Here is a 20,338-nt window from a genome sequence, read left to right as displayed (position 1 = left end):
AAATAAATAAATAAATAAATAAATAAATAAATAAATAAATAAATAAAGCATTTCCTGAGCTTAAAAAAAAATAACCTAAAATGACATATATCTGGATATTTTAATCATCATTGAGCTAAACAAAAGAGGAAATGAATCTGACAAGCTAATGTGCACTACTTACTGGCTCATTTAAAATGAAAATGCTGGGAAGTTTTCAGGATTGTCTGATGCAGGGATCTATCTTTGTTAAGGGAGATGCTCCATCCCTCCTCCAATAGTCAATACTGCCAATAATCCTTTAGCCTCATGAAGCCCTGTGATGATCACAACTTTTTCTGGTTTTACATTTACACACACCAGACTTAAAACATGAAAACATGAACTTATGAGTATTACAGGAGAGGGGGGAAATTTTATCTCTGGCAATTCAGAGTAAAGCTCATACTGAACCTTGTCATTCACATTTACTCAGGCACCAATGCTTGAACATACCCTTCCACCAAGGAAATTCTGTACTCCAAGTAGCATAGGCGTGAGTCAGTTGACCTCATCACTGTAGCAAACAGGAGAGACATGCTTAATTTAAAGGTCCTTTATTAGAAACTATGATTCAACTTTAATAAACATAAATAATAACTAATAAAGACAAACTAAATCATGATTCAATGTAATGGTACATTGAGAAGAAATTTTTAATTTTTGAGAAAAGGTATACATAAACTTTACTTACACAGAAACTACTCCCAAATCATAGTAATCACCCACATATCAAGCACATATAATATCATGAATATGTGTACATGTTAAACATGGATATTCAAAACAATTTTAAAGTAATGTTAGAATAATTTTAAAAAGTTCTGGTTGTGAGCCTACCCTTTTTAAATATTAATTAATTATTTTTACGTTAATTATATTTTATTCACTCTGTTTCCCAGTTGAATACTGAGCTGCCATGGGCTACATCTGAGCAGTGGCTCTAGGTTATCTCCATACACAGTCCTTGGTTGGAGAATCAGTCTCAGAAAAGACCCCTGTGCCCAGATATATTTGGTCCTTGTGGAGCTCCTGTCCTCTTCATGTCTTACTAACTCCCTCTTCTTTCATATGATTTCGTGTACTCTGCCGAAGGTTTGTTATGAGTCTCAGCATCTGCTTTGATTCTTGTAAAGATTCATTAAATTATCTGAACATTACAATGGAAATCAGATATTTGTTATTTAAAGTATATGAACAATTTAAAATGAGATAAGATTAGAGTTTTCCTTCTAGTATCTTCTGTAAGGCTGGGTTGCTGTGTAGATATTATTTAAGTTTAGTTTTGTCATGGAATATTTGTTTTCTCCATCTATGTTGATTAAAAGTTTTGCTGGGTCGAGAAGTCTGGGTTGACATCCATGATCTCTTAGAGTCTGCCTGACATCTAGCCAGGCCCTTCTGACTTTCATATTTTCTGTAGAAAAGTGTGGTGTGATTCTGATAGGTCTACCTTTATATACTACTTGACCTTTTTCCCCTGCTGCTTTTAATATTTTTTTCTTTGTTCTGTAGATTTGGCATTTTGACTATTATGTTACATAAAGAGTTTCTTTTCTGGTCTAGTTTATTTGGCATTCTGTAGGCCTCTTGTATGGTTAAGGACATCTCTTTTTTTAAGTTAAGAAAATATTCTATAATTTTCTTGAAAATGTATTCTGGATCTGTTCTTGCTCTTCAGCCATGGTGTTTCAATATAACACTGGAAACTGTAATTAACACAACTAGGTAATCAAATATTTTCTGTCAGTCTAGAAAGTATTTTACAGAAATATTCCAGATACCTAATGTTCTCACTACTTAGTACTTACAGAATAAAAGCAAGAATGGCTGATCCACATAAAATAACTTACTCATTTTACGAGACATTATAATGTACAAAAAAAAAAAAAAAACAGCAGGAGATAATATCTGTAAGTGGAGTTCTGCACAACACCACTGAATGAGTCTGAAAGATTAAATTTAGATGAATTGCTCTTTCATTTTTAAAGTGATATATATTTTAGGTTAGTGTCTAGTAAGAAAAATATTTTGTATCTGATGGTGGTTATAATATAATTTAGGGTATCAGTCTAATAGCTGGATAAAATTATCATTGTAAATACATGGAGGCTCATCCAATCATTTTGGATTAACTTTCTCCCTTGTTTCTTCAAAAAACTACAGACTTATCATAACTTAATAAGTATTTTGTGCATTTGAGGTTTGCAAAGCTTTTGAGCATTACTATCACTAAGCAATCATTGAACCAAGTATAATTTCTAAACTGTAGAAAAAAAATTATGTTTTTCCTACAGAAGGCACACACTGAAGCAAAACAAAGATAAACCAAAGAACAGAACCAGTGGAAACTGAGAGCTACAGAGGCATCTTGGTAAACATCAGAATGCCAGATGCCTTGACATTATTGCTTAATTAGTAATATATAAATTACAGAATGGGTTTTGGTCATGAGTGTAAAGAGTGAAAATTTAGACACTTCATATTTATTCGAGGATATACACTATATACTTTTACTTATAATGGACCAAGTAAATATTTCAGTATGTTAACAAACATTAACTAAATATTTGTTTACTGCTTATATATAAATATATGCCACAGATCCTGTGTAGAGCTCAAAGGATAACCTATAGGAGTTACTTTCTTCTACCATGTAAGTTCAAGAGGTCAAACTCAAGTTGTCAGGCTTCGCTGCAAATAGTTATACCCAGTGAGGCATCCCATGGGCCCTAATTTAATATTTCAAGCATCCACATCAAGCATATATTACTAATAGTCTCATCCTGGAAAGAATTTCTATCTATAATGTGGCAGTATATTTTTATAGCTTTACAGAAGATGACAATGCAGCCACTCCTGATGTAATATGATAGACTAAGATCAGAAGGAAGGAGAGGAGGACCTCCTTATCAGTGGACTTGGGGAGGGGCATGCGTGAAGAAGGGGGTGGGAGGGTGGAACCAGGAGGGGAGAAGGGAGAAGCTTATGGGGGGATACAAAGTGAATAAAGTGTAATTAATAAAATAAAATAAGATAAAATAAAAAGATTTTCAATGTTCAAGCCAAAAAAAAATTTGGAAGTATTATTTGCTAGAGTTTTAATAAATTCAAAAGGACACCGCAGATATTGTTTATGGAGAATTGAGACATGTAAGAGAACTTGTCATGCAACAACTGGAGAGTAAAACAAAATTAAGCATCACCATATGAAAATCATGTAATTGAAAAACTAGGAAAAGCTGATTCCAGAAGTTTCATTATACATGACTCTCTAATCGTATTTATGGGTCAAGTATTTGAGTGACATAAGCTTTTGGAACATCTCAGTTGCCCATTCCAAAATTTAACTGCATCCTCTAGATGCTGACTTTCTAAATGGTAGAACATGGTGAAAAAAAAAAAAAGTTGAAACTCTAGAGGAGAAATATTCTGAGGGTATCTTCCGAAAGTACTGTAAAACACAGAAGTGTAGATTTTCAAAATGATAGAATGTTGTAAGTCCAGATGCCTGAGAAACTCTAATAGAATATGTCATGGAATGTATTGTTGGTTCATGGGTATATATAATGTCCATTTCGATAGTGATTCTTGGCAAGTTGATATGCTAAAAGCATGTGGTGCAGGATGGAAGGTCAAGGGATTTAAACAGAACCGTTTAGAGATCTGCCAGTCCCACATAAGAACATATCATTTGCCAGGCTTTCTTGCAGTTATGTGGGATCTAGGTATATAACTGATGGCTGAAACACAAGTCATACACGAGTTGACATTTTAGATAAGTTTCATAATTTATATATAATATAAATACATGTATTTTTAATTTCTCCACAGACATTTAGAAGCTAGAAATTATGGTTGATATTTCTGGCTGAACACCCACATTATTATTTATTAATGAGTAAATCCATTAAATTATCAACTCTCAGATTACATAACCATTTTGTTGTTGTACGGTTAAGTGAGAGTCTGTTAGAGAAAACTAATTTTTCCAAAGAAGATTGTTTTTTTGTGTGTGTTTTTTTTAATTTTTAATTATACTTTATTTACTTTGTATCCCCCTATAGTTCCCTCCCTCCTCCCCTCCAATCCCTCCCTTCTCCCTCTTTTCCACACACTCCCCTCCCCAAGTCCACTAGTAAGGGAGGGTTTCTTTTTCTTCCTTCTGATCCTAGTCTGTTAGGTCTCATCAGGAGTGGTTGCATTGTCTTCCTCTGTGGCCTGGTAAGGCTGCTCCCCCCTCAGGGGGAGGTGATCAAAGAGCAGGCCAATCAGTTCATGTCAGAAGCAGTCCCTGTTCCCATTACTATGGAACCCACTTGGATACTGAACTGCCATGGGCTACATTTGTGCAGGGGTTCTAGGTTATCTCCATGCATGGTACTTGGTTGGAGTATGAGTCTCAGGAAAGACCCCTGTGCTCAAAATTTTTGGTTCTGTTGCTCTCCTTGTGGACCTCCTTTCCTCTCCAGCTCTTACTATTATTTCTAACTTCTTTCATAAGATTTCCTGCATTCTGCCCAAAGTTTGGCCAAGAGTCTCAACATCTGCTTTGATAGTCTGCAGGGCAGAGCCTTTCAGAGGCCCTCTGTGGCAGGAACTGGTTGGGACAGGTGTATTTTCCAGAAGGTCTCCAAAGTTTTCCCTCTCCAGAAAATTTATAGAAGTCCCAGGAATGAATAAACATAGAGTTTCAATACTGGAAGTACCTTTTGTAAAATGTCTTCAAAGATGCATAAAAAGTGCTTGTAACGACTTTGTTTCTGACTGAGTTTGGATCCATGATCATTGAAACTGGTTTCAAATACTACTATTCTACATTTCATGAAGAGTGTAGTGTTATATTTTATGCATATATCAATGTCAAAATGTCTTCTAAGCAGGAGAGAAATAGTATAATAGGGTTCAACAGTTAAAAGAATAAACTGACCAAAAAGACTGGACGAAATATGCCAAACAGAGAGAAACAGATGTTGGAAGTCTTCACTCGAGGCTTAGATTTTTCAATACCTACTTTATTTGGGGTTCTTTACCAACTTTACCTCCTTTCCACCACCACTCACACACACCCCGCCAACCTTAGGTCAGTGATTAGTAGGGAAAGGAGCCACAGACCTCTTTTACCTACTGCTGATAAGGGTCAATGGGTTCTTTGGGGGAATATACCAGTCTCAGTCATCAGGATTCCAGAAAACCAGCATTCATAGCAGCAGCAGTGACATCAACAGCAGAATGGGAATGAATCAGTAGAAGGGGCTAGATTTGCCCAAATGACAGGAAGCTACAGAAGTGGCAAGACTTTACCAAAACATCTCGAGCAGTTTTCTGGAGCAGTGCTTCTTTCTGGGAAGAACAGTAAGAGATACAAAACCTTACAAAGTGTAGCAACAGGAAAGTGTTGTCTCAGTGTCTATAGGCTTCTATTTATCCCTTCTCAGAATCCACACAAGGCTGTTTTCCAGCTCACAAAAACAACGCCCTTGGATAAGGTAATTGTCATGTGCCTGTTCACAGGGACTGTTTTCACAGGGTGTGTTTTCCTAGGGAATTGGGGATGTACATTCCCACATCCCACACTTGGAACCAAACCAGAAACATATTCATACAGCACAGCTGAGTTTCCAAAGAAACCAGAAACTTCGCCCTCACTGATCTGTGACCTCAAGAAATAAATTTCTAGAGAGTAGCAGTGATAGGCAGGTAAAATGGAGGACAGATACCAAAGTATACTAAAGGGGACTGCCTTATAAAGCACAAAGGAGAGATTATGGTTTATAACCGTTGGTACCTACATATAAAACGCTAAGAGTTTGAGACACTGCCCATGAATACATGAAAGGATATGAGTGGCTAAATGTTATCTGATCATCATTTGTTGCACATATGACTGTTTTATGTATACTATACCCAAGCAGTGTGTATGACCTATGTATCAGTTTTAAAAACTACTCGAGAATAACTCAGTAATTCTTATTCATAAGACAGCATCGGTCTGTTCTAAAATGTAATGCTTGTTTGCAATTCACTTTAAGAAAGGTGTGGCTCTGTGACATTTTATTCTTTATCTTTATATTTTAATATTTACTTAGAGTGGCAGGTAGATAAAGGGTAGTATGAAGCTTAAATTGCAAGAAAATAAATGAAGTCTGAGTCATTTCTGTGTAGGCTAGTTATGTTTTGAAAGCTGTCAGTTTAACAACCACAAACCTGGACTTAGGTAATTCCTTATTCTTTTCACATTTATTACATTTTTAAAGCACTATAGAGCCAATGATTTCTAAAGACATTTAAAAAGCTAATATTTTTAATATGTTTTTTATTAATGGCATCAATTTATTTTACAAAATGCCTTTTTTTTTCTTTTTACATGCATTCAAGTTCGACTTTACTGTAAATTTTAAAACTTATGACCTCGTATATTATGAATGGAGAATATTTTTACTAACTTTACTGTTAAAAAAATAATATGTACAATAAATTAACGCCAGAGTTAGTATAGCACTCCAATAACTCACATAAACATGTTTTCACTTGTTGCTAGGGAGGTTATTAGAATTTTGTATCTACTTTATGCTCATTATTGTCTGATACATTGACATTATGAAATAAGTTAAAACTTCCTTGTTCAATGAAGTAGGAACTTATAAAAGACCAAGCATTAAGTACACATAAAAACTCCTTTGAATGTATAGAATTACTAAAATGTTCCTGAAGCTCTTGGACATATAACACAATGTTTCTTCATGTCAATCAGTAATTTGTTTTGTATAATAAAGTCTTCTTGTTTTGTATGATAAATAAAATAACTTCAAATGTAGCCAGTTACATATTTTAAATCCCAAATCAATCTAAATTATATATATATATATATATATATATATGAAATGATTTTCAAATAATAGTTATCTACTTCAAGAACAAAAATATAGGCAGATAAACTTAAAAGCTATAAAACATTCAGTCTTTTAGATCCCTTATTGTCAAAAAGTATTTTTAAGAAATCATTTTATTGACTTTTTTGTGTCAAGCATGTTTAGTTTGGAGAAGAAGTGGATAGGAGGATGCAGGGAAGGACTAAGAGGAGGGGAGGGAGGGAGACAGCAGTAGGAATATAAAAAATAGAATAAATAATAAAATATATTCTTAATGCTAAAAGCCCAGTTGATGAGGTATTTGTTAAATAATTTTAATAATTGATTTCTTAATTATGTGAAATCATGCTGATCACCTAATTGACATGTTTTCATTGTTTATAGAAAGTTTTAGTAATAAAAGTGTTTTAAGCTAAAGAATTGCCTACAAATAATGATTTATGTGTGAACAGCCATTTCAAACAAAGTTAAAACTTTCAGTAAAAGTAAGATTTCTAATAGTAATTGATTTGCTTCAGGTAATTGTTGACAAGTCTTCCTGTCAGCTCTATTTTCAGTGATCAAATTCATTTAAGGGAAAAAGTAGTGTCTGGAATACTTTCTTTGTTTTGATACAGCTTGAGTGACTGCAAAAGCTGTTAAAAAAGCTTGTCAGAAGTGAATTTGTGGGCTACCTTTCTTGTTGGAAAGAGAATCAAAGCAGAATTACCAACAGGAAGCAATCTGTCTTTGAGTCAATGAAAAGTTATGTGCAATTTGTTTTGTAGATCTCAATTCAGCTGAAAGTAGTAGGGAAGAATAAAAAGAACATCCACAGCATTTATGAAAAAAAATAGATAAGGGACACGTTAACATTAGATTCTACATTAAACTTTCCTATAATAAATAAGAAAATTTGATAATTTATAGAGAGAGGAGAGTGACTAAGAGTAAGGTACATAGTGTATTTACAAGAATGTCAAAATTTATTGCAGATACTGATCCAGAAAGCCTCAGCAAAGGCTGCTGGGGAATGTCAGAGTGGCCCAGCACAAAGAGGCACAAACCCAGAAAATGAAGGTTTTCTCTCTTTTCGGAGGCAGGAGCCCATAATTGTGCTCAGTAAAATGGGAAAGACTATAATATCCAGGCTTATTCATTTTTCCATTGAATAAGAGGAGTCACAGACTTATACCTGAAATACTCTTCATCCAAATGCCATAGAGATAATAGCTCACATTCTATCTGCAAACCATCTGCTTGAACCCACTTCCAAAAAAGTAATTTGAATGATTTTGATAAGAATAAGGATAGAATATTTCTAAATATCCCATACAGGCAAAAAGCTGTATCTGAACTCACACTGAAGATGGCAGTTTAAATTCTCAAAATTCTTAGGTAGAAAAGGAAATTTAACACTGCAAGTTCTACTGTATGCAAAGAAAATTTGATAGAATGACATCACAATTTTATCATGGTAATTTCATACATGCATATTGTATTTCCATAAGTTTCCCTTTGCTTTCCTCCCTCCAATCCCTCCTGTTCCCTATACTCTCAGCTTCCTTCATGATCATGACCTTTTTCACAACTATTATTATTATGTAAATATATGAACAAATGAACATATACCAAAGGCTGGTAGTGACCACTTAATATCACTCACATGTGTATGATTTTACAATTGATCACTTAGTATTGAATAGCCAGTTGGGGAGCGCATCCCTCGGGAGGACTGATTTTCCATCTGTAAGCAGTCCCTGATTGCTCACAGTGCTTCGTTGAGGAGTGGCGTACCACACAATTTCCTCCTTACATGTTAGCTTACCAACTACTGTCATTATGCAGGTCTCCTTTAGGCCTGCTTATTGTTGAAAATTCATGGGTGAAGTTTTCCTATCATATGTAGATGGCACAATCTTATAAGAGTTGTCCTGGTCCTCCGGCTTTTATAGTATTTTCAGCCTCTATTACACGATACTCCCCAAGCCTTATGAGTAGAGTTTGGATTGCACATGTAAACAACTGGAATTGGATAACCCATTGTAACCCGTTCTTGGCATTTTAACTACTTTGAACTGTCTATAATGGTATTCATTTGCTGAGAAAAATAAGCTTTACTGATGAGAGAAAGCTGAAAATACACTGCACTGTGGGTAAAAAGAAAAATACTGACTTTGGGCAGGCGAGGGTGCAGGTTAACTGCAGATCTTCACCTATCCCTCCATTCCCCTAAGACCAATGCTACAGTGTATGCTCACCTTTGCAGGAGAATTCTCTCACCTCATCTTTAGTGAGTCACACAGATCGGCCCTCCTAACTTTCCTCACCACTCACTGTTTCATACCAACACTCAAATCCAGCATGTACCCCCTTGCAAACCTCACACCAGCACAGCTAGGGAAACAGGTTGGCTAACTGCAGCTCTTCATTCTTTTGCAGCAACTTCAAATCCAATCCCCCAGTAGTCTCCTCCTTAGCTCTGCTTCAGTCCACCTGCTGTAGCCTTTACCCTCCCCACCAGCCCATATCTCTTCCGGACTACCGAGATCTTCCCTTCCTAATTCCCCAACTCTGTTGCTTTCTCCCAGCCCTCAACTTCTGCAGACATTCCCTGGAAGATCACAGGCCACACTCCTACCAGGAGAAAAGGTAGGAAAACTGAAGATTTTTTTAATTTAATTTTATTTTTTATTATTAGTTACATTTTATTAACTCTGTTTCCCAGCTGTATCCCGCTCCTTATTCCCTCCCAATCCCACCCTCCCTCCCTCCCTCATCTCCTCCCTGCCCCTTTCCAAGTCCACAGATTGGGGAGGACCTCCTCCCCTTTCATCTGACCCTGTTTTATCAGGTATCTTCAGGACTGGCTGCAAAGTCCTCCTCTGTGGCCTAGCAGGACTGCTCCTTCCTTGGGAGTTGGGGAGGTCAAAGAGCCTGCTATTGAGTTCCGGTCACAAATAGTCCCTGTTCCCCTTACTATGGAGAGATGGCTCAGTGGTTAAGAACACTATCTGCCATTCCAAAGGACACAGGTTCAATTCCCAGAACCCACATGTCAGCTCACAACCGTCGGTAATGCCCATAAAATAAAGTTAAATAAATAAATAAAACGCAAAACTGAAGATTTTTATCTCTCCCTTCATTCCATAAACTCCAATCCCTGAGTCTCAGCCCCAGCTTTCCAGTGAAATATTTGCAGCATGTAGCCCACAAGTCACATCTAGCAGATCCCACAGATCGTTCCCCACTAAATGCCCTCACTCAGCTCATTGCTTTTTCCCACCACACAGCACCATCAGGCATTTTCTGGAAGCCCATAGGCCATGCTGGGCAGGGAAGCAAGTAAACCGATTGCAGATCTTCACTCTCCCTTCTGCTCCTCCATCAATTCCACAGTCTCATCTCCAACTACAGCCTCACCTTCCCTCCTGCACCCAATCCAATAGGTCACACAAACCATCCCCTTCAAAATATCCATCCCCAGCTTGTATCTTTGTCTAAGCTTCAAAGGTCAGCTAGCACTCCTACTCCCGCCGGCCACTCTAACCAGTAATGTCAGCAGTTAACTGCAGATCTTTACATCTTTTTATTCCTACAAGACCAATTCCTCTGTCCCCTACCCAACTCTTTTGTTTTGTTTTGTTTTGTTTTGTTTTGTTTTGTTTTGTCACACTGGGTTTCCTACTGAATTAGACCTCAAAGTGGTCTTCCAGTCACAGTCAGCTAAGGAGAAGCCGTGTCTGAATTTTTTTTTTTTAATTTTTACGTTTTTTTTTTTTCTTTTTTTTTTTTTTTTGCAAAACCCTTAAAATATTTATTTTTAAACTCATAGATAGATCCAAGCTACTGTCAACCTTAGCTGTGGAAGCTTTTTTTTTTTTAATCTTTTATTTTTTTTTATTAATTACTCTTTATTCATTTTGTATCCCCCCATGAGCCCCTCCCTCCTCCCCTGCCGATCCCACCCTCCCTCCCCTTTCTGCATGCATGCCACTCCCCAAGTCCACTGATAGGGGAGGTCCTCCTCTCCTTCTTTCTGATCTTAGTCTATCAGTTCTCATCAAAAGTGGCTGCATTGTCCTCTACCATGGCCTGGTAAGGCTGCTCCCCCCTCAGGGGGAAATGATCAACGAGCAGGCCAATCAGATTATGTCAGAGGCAGTCCCTCTTCCCATTACTATGGAACCCACTTGGACACTGAACTGCCATGGGCTACACCTGTGCAGGGGTTCCAGGTCATATCCACAAATAGTCCTTGGTTGGAGTATGAGTCTCTGGGAAGTTCCCTGTGTTCAAATTATCTTGTTCTGTTGCTCTGCTTGTGGAGTTCCCGTTCCCTCCAGCTCTTACTATTTCCCACTTCTTACATAAAATTCCATTCACTCTGCTCGTCAGTTGGCCATCAGGCTCAGCATCTGCTTTGACAGTCTATACTGCAGAAGCTTTCAGAGGCCCTCTGTGGCAGGTTTCAAGGTTGTTTCCTGTTTTCTTCTGGCTTTCAGAGGCCCTCTGTAGCGGGTTCCGAGGTTGTTTCCTATTTTCGTTTTCTTCTGATGTACATCCTCTTTGCCTTTCAGGATGGGGATTGAACATTTTAGTTAGGGTCCTCTCTTTTGCTTAGTTTGTTTAGATGTACAGCTTTTAGTGGGTTTATTCTATATTGTATGTTTATATGAGTGAGTATATACCGTGAGTGTCTTTTTGCTTCTGGGTCAACTCACTCAGGATGATCCTTTCCAGGTCCCACCATTTACCTGCAAATTTCATGATTTCCTTATTTTTCATTGCTGAGTAATACTCCATTGTATAGATGTACCACAGTTTCTGCATCCATTCTTCAGTTGAGGGGCATCTGGGTTGTTTCCAGCTTCTGGCTATTACAAATAAAGCTGCTACAAACATGGTTGAACAAATGTCCTTGTTGTGTACTTGCGCCTCTTTTGGGTATATGCCTAGGAGTGGTATGGCTGGATCTTGAGGAAGCGCTATTCCTAGTTGTCTGAGAAAGCGCCAGATTGATTTCCAGAGTGGTTGTACCAGTTTACATTCCCACCAGCAGTGGAGAAGGGTTCCCCTTTCTCCACAACCTCTCCAGCATGTGTTGTCCCTTGAGATTTTCATCTTGGCCATTCTGATGGGTGTAAGGTGAAATCTTAGGGTTGTTTTGATTTGCATTTCCCTAATGGCTAATGAGGTTGAACATTTCTTTAAGTGCTTCTCTGCCATTCGATATTCCTCTGCAGAGAATTCTCTCTTTAGCTCTGTAGTTACAGTTTGTTAACTTTGTATCTCTGCTGTATCCCTCTCCCTCTTTCCCTCCCAATCCCACCCTCCCATCCTCATCTCCTCCCTGCCCCTTTCCGAGTTCACTGATAGGGGAGAACCTCCTCCCCTTTCATCTGATATCAGGTGTTTTCAGGACTGGCTGCAAAGTCCTCCTCTGTGGCCTAGAAGGGCTCCTCCTCCCTGGGAGGGGGGGGGCTGTGGGGAGAGGAGGTCAAAGAGCCCGCTATTGATTTCATGTAAGAAACAGTCCCTGTTCTCTTATTAGGGTACCCACTTGGACTCTTCTACCAACTTCCTGATGCAGCCTCTTCTATTTCTGTGCCCCCGTTTTCAGAGAACTAACAAGGCAGATTCTGCTGGACACACAGTTTTGCTCTCTTGTGAAGCTTTTCCACCACCCTTGAACTCCCCCATTCTTTTTAAAATTATTTTTATTATTCTCATGTATTACAATTTATTCAATTTGTATAGTGGTTGTGGCCCCCTCCTTCATCTCCTCCTATTCTTACCTTTCTCCATCTATGCCTGTCCCCTAGTCCGCTAATAAAGGAGGTCCTCCTTCCTTCCATTCTATTTGACCCTAGCTTATGAGGTCTCATCAGGACTGGACGCATTATGTTACTCTGTGACCTGGCAAGGAAGCAGCACCCAGCGGGAGGTGATCAGAGAGCCTGCCACTGAGTTCATGCCAGAGAAAGCTCCTGCTCCCCTTACTTGGAACCCCACTGAGTCAATGAACTACATCTGAGCAGGGGATTTAGGTCCTCTCCATTCACTGACATTGGTTGGGGTATCAGTCTCTTCAGGGCCCCTAGGGCTCAGTTTTTATGGCTCTGTTGGTCTCCTTTAGAAGCTCCTGTCCCTTCCAGTTCTTTCTATCTCCCCCTTCTTTTATGAGATTCTCTGCACTTTGCCCAAAATGTGGGTATGAGTCTCAGCCTCTGCTTCCATACCTCAATCATTAGTCTTTCAGAGGCTGTCTGTGGTAGCCTCCTGTCCTGTTCCCTGTTTTCTCCTGCTTCCAATGTCTATCTATTTGTCCTTCTGAATGAAGATTGAGCATCTTGCCTAGGGTCTTCCTTGCTGTTTAGCTTCTTAAGGAGTATAGATTTTAGTATGTTTATCCTGTGTTATATGGCTAATATCCACTTATGAGTGAGTATATAGCATGTGTGTTTTTCTGTTTCTAAGTTACCTCACTCAAGATGATCTTTTCTAGTTCCCCACCATTTGCCTGCAAATTTCATGATTTTCTTGTTTGTAATAGCTGAGTAGTATTCTATTGTGTAACTGTACATCAATTTCTGTATTCATTCCTCAATTGAGAGATATCTGGGTTATTTCCGGATTTGGCTATTATGAATAAAGCTGTGATGAACATGGTTGAGCAAATGTTCTAGTTGTATACTTGAGCATATTTTGGATATATGTTTAGGAGTGGTATAGCTGAATCTTGAAGTAGCGCTGTTCCTAATTGTCTGAGAAAGTGTCAGATTGATTTCCAAAGTGGTTGTACAAGTTTACATTCCCACGAGCAATGAAGGAGTGTTCCCCTTTTTCCACATCCTCTCCACTATGTGTTCTCACTTGAGTTTTTTCTTTTTATTATTAAATTATTTTTATTTTTATTAATTACAGTTTATTCACATTTTATCTCCCCTGTACCTCCCTCTCTCCTCCCCTCCCATTTACACCCTCCCTCTTCCCTACCCTTGCCTATCTCCCAGTCCACTAAAAAGGGAGGTCCTCCTTCCCTCCCCTCTGATCCTAGTCTATCAAGTCTCATCAGGAGTGGCTACATTGTCTTCCTCTGTGGCCTGGTAAGGCTGCTCTGCCTTCAGGGGAAGGTGATCAAAGAGCTGGCCAATCAGTTCATGTCAGAGACATTCCCTGTCCCCATTACTTTAGAACCCACTTGGATACTGAACTGCCATAGGCTACCTCTGTGCAGGCATTCCAGGACATCTCCATGAGTGGTCCTTGGCTGGAGTATCAGTCTCAAAAAATGCCCCTGTGCCCAGATCTGTTGCTCTCCTTATGGACCCCCTGTCCCTTCCAGGTCTTATTATCTCCCACTTCTTTCATTAGATCCCCTGCACTCTGCCCAAAGTTTGGCCATGAGTCTCAGCATCTGTCTCAATACCCTGCAGGGTAGAGCCTTTCAGAGGTCCTTATGTTAGGTTCCTGTCCTGTTCCCTTTTTCTCCCTCCTCCGATGTCCATCCTCATTGCCTTAGTCAGAGTCCTTCTTGCTGATTAGCTTCCTTAGGTGTACAGATTTTATTATGGTTATCCTTTATTAAATATCTAGTATTCACTTATGAGTGAGTATATACCCTGTGTGTCTTTTTCCTTCTGGGATACCTCACTCAGAATGATCTTTTCCAGTTCCTACCATTTACCTACAAATTTCATGATTTCCTTGTTTTTAATTGCTGAGTATTTTTCCATTGTGTAGATGTACCACAATTTCTGTATCTATTCCTCAAATTAGGGACATCTGGGATGTTTCCAGCTTCTGGATATTCCAAATAACTCCAAGTCTATCAAAGACCTCAACATAAAACCAGACACACTAAACCGCTTAGAAGAAAAAGTGGGAAAGAGCCTTGAACCCATTGGCACAGCAAACAACTTACTGAAAAAGAACACAAACAGCACAGGCTCTAAGATCAACAAATGCGAACTCATGAAACTGAAAATCTTCTCTAAAGCAAAGAACACTGTCGTCAGAACAAAACAACAGCCTACAGACTGGAAAAGTATCTTCACCAACCCTATATCTGACAGATATACAAATATATCTGACAGATATATCCAAAATATGTACAAAACTTAAGAAGTTAAACACCAAGAAACCAAGAAATCCAACTGAAAAAATGGGGTACAGAGTTAAACAGTAAATTCCCAATAGAGGAATATCGAATGGCAGAGAAACACTTAAGAAATGTTCAATGTCCTTTGTCATCAGGGAAATGCTAATCAAAACAACCCTTCCATATACTTAAGTCTCAATTCCTAATACCTAAAAACACATTTCACCTAGAAACCCCAGTGCCTGCACCTATCAGGACCCAATAAGATTTTTCTACAGGCGACACACTGCACCACCCTCTTATGAACCAGAGAAGAAACAGAAACCAAGGAAGAGAACAAAGCACCTATGCAACAAAGACAACACAAGATTTAAGCTGCTGGAATTACAATCTTCTGAATCAATTGCTACTGAAAAAAAAAAATCGCAATGATAGCAGCCAGGATAATGTTTCCAGTAGAATTCAGCAACCCTACTACAGCAAGTCCTGAATATCCCCACATACCTGAAAGTTAAATTCCGTACAACAGCCTTTATGGATGTGATAGGGATCTGTAAAGAGTAAATGAATAGTGGGAGGAGCAGTCTGTTAGGCCACAGAGGAGGACTTTGCAGCCAGCCCTGAAGATACCTGATAAAACAGGGTCAGATGAAAGGGGAGGAGGTCCTCCCCTATCAGGGGACTTGGAAAGGGGCAGGGAGGAGACCAGGGAGGGAGTGTGGGGTTGGGGAGGGAATGAGAGAGCGGGATACAGCTGGGACACAGAGTTAACAAAATGTAACTAAAAATAAAAATAAAAAAAAGAGTAAATGAATAAATACAACCTACCAACTAAACAAACAAACAAAATAAAACAAAAACAGAAAAGATTACAAAGGAAGTAATAAATCAATTTCAGACTTGAAAGTGGAAATATAATTAATAATGAAAACCCAAACTAAAGGAAATGTGGAAATGAAAAATTTAGAAACTCAAACAGGAACCACAGAGGTAAGCTTCAGTAATAGACTACAAGAGACAGAAGAAAGGATCTCAGACATTGAAGACATGAGAGAAGAAATGGATACACATTTCTTCATGAAATTTAACGTGAAAAAAATGTTAAATCTAAAAATATCCTTGGCACAAAACATCCAGGAAATATGGAACACTATGAAAAGGCCACATCTATAAATAATAGAATACTGAACAAACAACAAACACAGATAAAAGGCAAAGAAAATATTTTCCTCAAAGGTATAGAAGAACAATTCCCTAACCTAAACTAAGGGATGCCTATAAAGAAACAAGAATCTTACAGAACACCAAATAGATTGGATGAAAAATAAAGTCCCCTTGCCACATACAAATCAAAAAAACACGTTTACAGAAGGAAAGAATATTAAAATCTGCAGCAGAAAAAAATCAAGTAACATAAAGATAGACCTATTAGAATGATACAGTTTTTTTTTTCACAGAGAGACTAAAACAAAGGTCATAAGCAGATATACTAAAAACTTCTAGAGACCACAAATGCCAGCATAGACTACTAAGCAAAATTTTCAATTAAATACCACTTCCAATATAGAATAAACCCACTAAAATCTGTATATCTAAACAAACTAAGCAAAAGAAAAAACCCTAACTAAAATGTTCAATCCCCAACTGGAAAGGCAAAGAGGATGGACATCAGAAGAAAAAGAAATCAGGAAACAACCTAGGAACCTGCCACAGAGGGTCTCTGAAAGCCCGAAGAAGAAAACAGGAAACAACCTCGGAACCTGCCACAGAGGGCCTCTGAAAGCCTCTGCAGTGCAGACTGTCAAAGCAGATGCTGAGCCTGATGGCCAACTGATGGGCAGAGTGAATAGAATTTTATGTAAGAAGTGGGAAATAGTAAGAGGTGGAGAGGACAGGAACTCCACAAGGAGAGCAACAGAACAAGATGATTTGAACACAGGGAACTTCCCAGAGACTCATACTCCAACCAAGGACTATCCGTGGAGATAACCTAGAACCCTGACAATGCAGCCACTTCTGATGGGAACTGATAGACTAAGATCAGAAAGAAGGAGAGGAGGACCTCCCCTATCAGTGGACTTGGGGAGGGGCATGCATGCAGAAAGGGGGGGAGGTTGGGACCGGGAGGGGAGGAGGGAGGGGCTTATGGGCGGGATACAAAATGAATAAAGTGTAATTAATAAAAGTTAAAATATATATATAGAAAAAAAAATACCACTTCCCAAAGTAAAATTAAGATCAGGTGATTTATTTAAATACACCTATAACCTGTAGTGAAATAGACACTATCATTAAAAGTTTCTCAATTGGAAAAACAAAGAAGAAAAAAAAAAGAAAGAAAGACAGAAAGAAAGAAAACAAACAAACAAACAACAACAACAACAACAAAAAAAAAAAAACAACCACCCAGGTCCAGAAAGTTTTACACAGAACTCTACCAGATTTTCAAAGAAAAGTTAATACCAATGCTTCTAAAATTATTTTAGAAAATAGAAACAGAATGAAATTGTCCAGTTCATTTTTATGAGACCATAGTTATATGATTCCTAATTGCTGAAAAGACTCAACAACAAAAAGAATTACAGACCAATTTATCTTATAAACATAGATGCAAAAATTTTCAATAAAATAATGCAAACTAAATCCTAGAACACATCAAATATATCATCAACCATGATCAAGCTGCCTTCTAGAGATGCAGAGATGGTTTAATATATGAAAATCAATAAATGTAAACCAACATATAAACAAACTGAATAAAAAAACACAAGATCATTTCATTACAAGCAGAAAAGGAGTTTGGCAAATTCTAAAACTCTTTTATAGTAAAAGTCCTGGAGAGATTAAGAATACAAGAAACAGACCTAAACATAATAAAGACAATTCAAGAAAGCCTATAACCAATATCAAATTAAATGTAGAAGACCTCAAAGCAATTCCACTAAAATTAAGAACAAGAAAGGTTCTGCGCTCTCTCTGTACATATTCAAAATAGTACTTGAAGTCTTACCTAGAGCAATAAGTCAACTGAAATGGACAAAGGAGATACAAACTAGAAATAAAGAAGTCAAAGTATGTTTACAGGCAGATGATATGATGGTACACAAAAAATGACCCTAAAAAAAAAAAATCACCACTAAACATCTACATCTGACACACACTTTCAGCATAAGATTTGGAAACAAAAGTAACTCACAAAAACCAGTAACACTCCTATATGAAACTGACAAAAGGACTAAGTAAGAAAGCAAGAATAAAGACCACCTTTTATAATAGCCTCAAATAATATTAAACATTTTGGGATATCTTTAAATATGCAAGTGAAAGACTTATGGGATTAAAATTTGAAGTCATTGAAAAGAGAAATTGAAGAAGATATCAGAAGATGATAAGATCTCCCATTCTCATGGATCAGTAGGATTAAAATAGTTAGAATGGCCACCACATAAAAAAGCATTCTATGCATTGAAAGCATTTCTCATCAAAATTCCAATGAATTATCCATAGACCTTGAAAGGACAATTTACAGTGTCATATGAAAACACACAAAACCCTGGATAGTTAAACGATACTGAACAACAAAGGAACTACTAGAGTTATCACATTCCATAATTTCAAGTTGTACTACCAAGCTATCATGATAAAAAAACAAAACAAACAAACAAAAAACCAAAAAACAAAACATGGTATTCATACAAAAAAACAGAAATGTTAATAAATGAAATGGAATTGAAGACTGAGACATAAATCCACACACCTATGGACATCTTATTTCTTATTAAAAAAAAAAAAACATGAAACATACACTGAAAAAAAAGGTAGTATCAAATGGTGATAGTCTAACAGGATGTCTGCATGTAGAAGAATACAAATAGATCCATACTTATCACTTTACATAAAACTCAATTCCAAAAGAGCAAACACTTCAACATAAAGCCATATTCAATAAACCTGAAAGGAAAGAAAGTGGTGAATAACCTTGAACTCATTGGCACAAGAAAAGACTTTATGAACAGAACACCATTATTGCAGGAACTAATATCAACAACTAAACAAATGGGACCTCATGAAAATGAAAAGCTTCTGCATGGGGAACAACACCACCATTCTGACAAAGTGACAGTCCACAAACTGGGAAAAATTTTTACCAAAATATATGGAAAGGAATACTGGTGACAGGTAAGATTGTGGTATATTTAAGTGGTAATATGGAAACCTAAGATAGCAGAAACTTCCGAGTATATATACATATATGAATGGAATCACCAATCAATGAGAGAGACAGAGTCCCATTTGTCCATCTCTATCCATCCACAAAAGATGCTTCCAGTACTGGGATTATATCTAATAGAGTTTTGGGCCATATGGAACACAGGAATCTCCAGACAACCCATGCTGTTGCAAAGACTATTGGTTGCTCTCCACAAACTCACACAAGACCCCATTGCTGAAGATATCATATATATTGTACATGGAGATTTCAAGCTAGTGCCAACATAGAACCTTAACTCCTATGTTCTAGCAGTTTTGTTACTCTTCATGCTGGCAAAAGAGAAATGAAAACACCAAACCAGCTACAAACATTTACCTACAAGGGTTTACTTCCTTCAGTATAAGTGAGGACACTGATGTCACAAAGCTTGTGGCAGTAACCAAGCAATAACTGATTTGACTGAAGGCCCAATCCATGATGTGGAAACATTCTCAACACTGCTTCAGTGAGCAAGAACCTGAGACTAAATATCCCAAGGATGTAGAGAAAAACCAAATAATCTTTTTCTTAAAAAGAAAAAAAAATGAGAGAGAGAAAAATATGTAGTAAAAAATAATAATAATAATGGGAAGAGGGACTGCCTCTGACATAATCTGATTGGCCTGCTCTTTGATCATCTCCCCCTGAGGGCGGAGCAGCCTTACCAGGCCACAGAAGAGGACACTGCAGCCACTCCTGATGTGATCTGATAGACTAAGATCAGAAGGAAGGAGAAGAGGACCTCCCCTATCAGTGGACTTGGGGAGGGGCATGCATGAAGAAGGGGATGGGAGGGTGGGATTGGGAAGGGAGGAGGGAGGGGCTTATGAGGTGAAACAAAGTGAACAAAGTGTAATTAATAAAAATAAAAAATTAATAAAAAAAGAAAAAAATGACTCTTAATGGTATCCTTTTTTTTCTCTTATGGAAAATATGAGGTTTTTTTTCTTCTTCTCTGCCTTCTCCTCCTCATCATCCTTTTCCTCCTCCTCCCTCTCCTCTCCTACCTCTCCCTTTTCTTCTTCTTCTGTTTATTTTATTTTATTTTTTATTTTATTTTTTACAATTTATTCACTTTGTATCCCAGTAGTAGGCCCCTCCCTCATCTCCTCC

The sequence above is a fragment of the Psammomys obesus genome, unplaced genomic scaffold (genome assembly GCF_907164565.1).
Source record: "Psammomys obesus unplaced genomic scaffold, mPsaObe1.curated_primary_1811, whole genome shotgun sequence".
In the NCBI taxonomy this organism is placed as follows: Eukaryota; Metazoa; Chordata; class Mammalia; order Rodentia; family Muridae; genus Psammomys; species Psammomys obesus.
This window is presented reverse-complemented; position numbering follows the sequence as displayed.